The sequence below is a fragment of the Lynx canadensis genome, chromosome A1, assembly GCF_007474595.2.
Source record: "Lynx canadensis isolate LIC74 chromosome A1, mLynCan4.pri.v2, whole genome shotgun sequence".
NCBI classification, from domain to species: domain Eukaryota; kingdom Metazoa; phylum Chordata; class Mammalia; order Carnivora; family Felidae; genus Lynx; species Lynx canadensis.
This window is the reverse complement of record NC_044303.2, coordinates 94,158,052-94,162,759: the sequence shown is the minus strand read 5'-3', so window position 1 is coordinate 94,162,759 and position 4,708 is coordinate 94,158,052.

Sequence of the window (4,708 nt, the reverse complement as noted above, 5' to 3'; positions counted from 1 at the left end):
TACAAGCGTATTCTTATTAACTCTTAAGACTGGATGCTTTGATAGTGTACTTCTGTTTCCAAACATACCACCTCGGTAATTTATGGTCAGAACTGTTAGAGATAGCATTATTGTTCATACTTCTGTGTAAAAAACAAGGATGGATTTGTACAGTTTGTTCTAATTTCTAGTGAAAACCACAGAAACGAAGATAGGAAAAGACGTTCAGTGCATGGGAGAGGGGCTGCTTTTAACTCTTAGCCTTGTATTTTAATGAGTTTGGTATTAGGTATCAGAAGTATGTCATAAATATATTACTGTGAAGGTAAATCCCATCAATTTATTTCCATCACTTTTTTTTTAATCTTTTTTTTTTTGTGAGAGAGATTGAGAGAGAGAGAGAGAGCGCACTAGTGAGGGAGACAGAATCTGAAGCAGGCTCCAGGCTCCAAGCTGTCAGCACAGAGCCCGATGCGGGGCTTGAACTCAAACTGTGAGATCACGACCTGAGCTGAAGTCAAACGCTTAACTGACTGAGCCACCCAGGCACCTCTATTTCCATCACTTTTAAGTCATAAAATCTAAGCAGTCCTTCTCTTTTTCTTATTTGTAAGTTTCCTAATAACAAAAACTTTTAATAGGTCCAGAAAATGCTCTGGGCTGTAATTTCTAAACTCTAACCATAAATTGAAATATCTGATTGTATAGGTGTTTTTCCCTTCTTGAACCATTAATCTTTCTTACCAGTAGTAACAAGGACCCTTTTAAACCTTAGTTGTCCTTAACCTTGGTTCTATGCTTTTCTCCTGATGAGTGCCACCAAAATGTAAGAGGAAATCTTACCAAATTTATAAGGATATGAAAATTATATTGTTAAGGATTGGAACAAAAAAAAAGCCTTATGTCCCTAGGATACTCTATTTCTTCAAGATACTTTTTATGCTTTTTTTCCATATCTTTACTATCAGAACATTCTTTCTTCTTAATCTCCTTGATCTATTCTGCCCTTCCCCCTACTCGGGTCCCCTCTGGTAAACACCAGTTTGTCCTCTGCATTTAAGAACCTTGTGCTTAGATTTCACATGGAAGTGAAATCATATGGTATTTATCTCCCTCTGACTTATTTCACTTACCACAATACCCCCCAGAATGTTCTTCCTTAAGTAATTTTGGGTTGTGGGATTTGTAAAATAATTGGTTCCTGGGTGTCGTTGTGTTACCTTACATTTTATTGTGAAGATACATTTAAATAAGATTTTCTCTTCCAAAAATTAACTCACCTTTATAGAACTATTTCAGTTTCATTTTCCTAGTCTAATATTTATGTCTGATTTCAAAAGTGAATAATTTCTCTGCCTTAAAAGACAATTTAAACTTATAAAAGGATACATTTAAGACATTCATATGGAAGAATGATTTGATGAGGGGTCATTCTGCTAAGACATTAACCACTGTATACTTTGGTGTAAGTCAGGGAATGGAATGGTTTAAAGTATTTGACATTATTGCCAAAAGTAAAAATGGAAAAAAGTGATAAAGTCTGTTACAGAAAAACTATGTCCAAACCTTCCCAATAATCAGTCTCTTATAATGTGAGGTCTGCTTGGTTATTTTAGACGTATTTGATCCTTATTAATTTACTCTCTTCCTTTTCTGAAAGACCAAATATAACTTTGTTAATGGCAGGTTTCCTTTGTTTACATAATAGATAACCAGGACTAATTGATCCTAGGAGTGATATTTATTTTTAAAGTCTTTTCATCCTTGTAATTGAATGTCTTTGTAGATGATAATATCACTTATAATAATACTTAGCTCTAAAACTTAGCAGGCACCTTGATTCCCTGTTTTTAAAAACGTGCTTATTTAATATATTCATTACAAGGACTCAACTGGAGACTTAGGAAATCAAAAAGAAAACAAAAGTTAAACCACAGCTTGAAATAACAGAGTCGTTTACAGACCATCCAGGAAAAAAGAAAAAGACAGCACAGGGAGTGAGGCCAGACAGCCAGGGTCAGGGCTCTAACCGGGGACACCTGCTCTGGGGACATTTCTTACAGGTACTTGGAGGTTGTGGGTGTTTACAGAGTTGAGCAACATGTGTTCACAGAGGGCTGCCAGTGTTGGATCCTCGTAGCAGGCTCTGTTCTGGGAGCTGGATGGTCCTGACATCACACAGGGCAGGGTCCTTGTCGTCCAGGATGTCCAGGCAGCCATGGCCATGGTGTGCATGGGCCTGAGGGGGCTTCCTCACAGGCATGCTGTGACGGGAGCCACAGGGGAACCCCAGGGAGAGCTGCTACCTCAGGTCTTCCCAGACTCTTCCATGGATGGTCCCCACCCATTTGGAAAGGTGGTCTGATGGAGGGACTGGCAGAAATTCCCTGGTTGCCGGAATTCGTGAGGATCCTCAGCGCCTGCTGGAAACTCTGGTCCCCAGGGCCCTGATGGCACCCGTGCCGGGCCCTGTCCTTTATGTCTGGATGGTTCTGGGAGCCATCCCCACCTAGATTCTTTAATAGCACCAGTAATAGCAGTTTATTGTTGAGCTGGTCCTACCGAATTTCTGCTGTGCCAGACGCTGTGCCAAATGACGATTACTGTGTCCACTCGCTGTCAAAGACGGGGAAACCAGCCAAAAGAAAACCACCAGTCTTTCTTCCCAGTTACACACAACTAATGCAAAGGTGTGTTTTCTACTGTTTGTTGTTTTAAATCTTAAATTCTCTCGGGACAAGCAAGTTCTTAAAATAGTGGATGGCATCTAAAATTCAGGAAATGCTGAAAATAGAATTAGGTCAAGAATGAATGTAAATGAGTGGGGCCTGTTTATACTGGAGTGTTCAGGGGGAAGTACGCTTGCTTCTTCCCCATGCCCTTTCAGGGTCTTGATGTAGATTTGAATTCTAAATATTGTTTATTTTACAGATGAAACGTACAAGTCAGGAAGAGTTTTAGAATATTTTTCTTTGAATACTCGCAATGTAACTTGTAAAAATTTTGGAGTAATTTTGTATTTACAGAAAAGTCACGAAGGTGGAACATAGAGGAGTTCTGCAGCCCCATCCTGTAGCTTCCGCTAATATTAACACCTGACGTACGTGGTACCTGTTTATGAAAATATAGTTTGTCAAAGCTAAGGTAACATTGGTACAATATAGTGAGCCCAATCTATGCACTCGATTGGCATTTCACAGTTTTCCCACTAAAGTCCTTTTTCTGTTCCTAGACCCAACCTAAGATAATCAATATTGCATCCGGTCATCATGTCTCCTTACTCTGTAATCGTTTTTCCATCTTTCATTGTTTTCCTAGACCTTAACATGTTTTAGGAGTACTGGTCAGATATTTTGTTAGAAAGTCCCATCAATTTTGAGCCGATACTTCCTTACGTTTTATCAGGATTGCCATCTTCTGGGGATGACGTACTCAGGTCACCACTGAGGTGACGTACCCTCCTCCTTACTTCACATCGGGGGTACATGATGCCGACGCGACTTACCCACTGGTGATCTTAAGCTTGAACCTTGGGTTGAGGTTGTGTCTGCCAGGTTCATTTTTCTGTTGTAGAGTTACCATTTTTCCATCCCATATGCTGTTATTTGGAAGTGGGTCACTAAGCCCAAGTCTTGCTCAAGGAGAAGACCAATTAAGCTCCACATTCTAGAGGGGGGGCAGCTGCATATATTATTTGGAATTCTTAATCGAGCGGAGATTTGTCCCTTCTCATTCATTCGTGTCGGTATAGGCTCATGGATATGTATTTCATTTGTGTGTGTTACAATTAAATACTGTAATTAATGTTTCATTGCTCAGATGGTTCCAGCTTTGGCCATTGGGAGCCATTTCTTTTTGAGTTTTTTCTCTTTAGGCTTCCTTACTTTCTGGTACTACAAAATACTGTAGGTTTGTCTTGTGTTTCTCTGCCCCAGCCCTCGAATCAGCCATTTCTCCAAAGAGCTCTGTTCCTTTTATTGGGGAATGGTATTTATTTATTTTTAAGTTTTATTTATTTATTTATTTATTTATTTATTTATTTATTTGAGAGTTACAGAGACAGAGTGAGCAAGTAAGGGACAGACAGAGAGGGAAAGAGAGAATCCTAAGCAGGCTCCGTGCTGCCAGCACAGAGCCCGACGCGGGGCTCCAACCCACGAAACAGTGAGATTATGACCGAAACCAAGAGTCAGACGCTTTATCACCCAGGCTCCCCAGAGAATGGTATTTAGAACCTAAGACTTGATGGTTGGATGTGCTCCTTGAATGTATAGTGACCCCAGTACAGACACATCTCTACAGTTACTTCTGTCTGTAGTGTTTAAAATAAACCTGGGTTCATCCTTCTGTCTCCCAACTTCTCATCCAGCACTTTAGAGGATTCATTCCAGCTTTCTCCCTTTGCTTATTTGCACCTACTTCTCTGTAGCAAGAAACCTAACTCCTATTATCTATATTTTATTTACTTACTTTTTTCAACACTGGCATGCATGTAAAGTAGTTTCAGAATTGCTAACCAGTACCCTTGCGAGAAATTTACCTCCTGGAATACAGTGCTTATATACATTTCTTTTTTCTGTTCCATTTTATCCTTAGCCTTACAAGTATCCAGTCAAATTACCATTTTCCAAAGTTACTTAAGGTGACACCTTTTGTCCTCCACAAAACTTCCGTGTGATACAAGATTCTGACTGCAAGCTGTGGCTCACCATCAAAAAACGAGGAAATG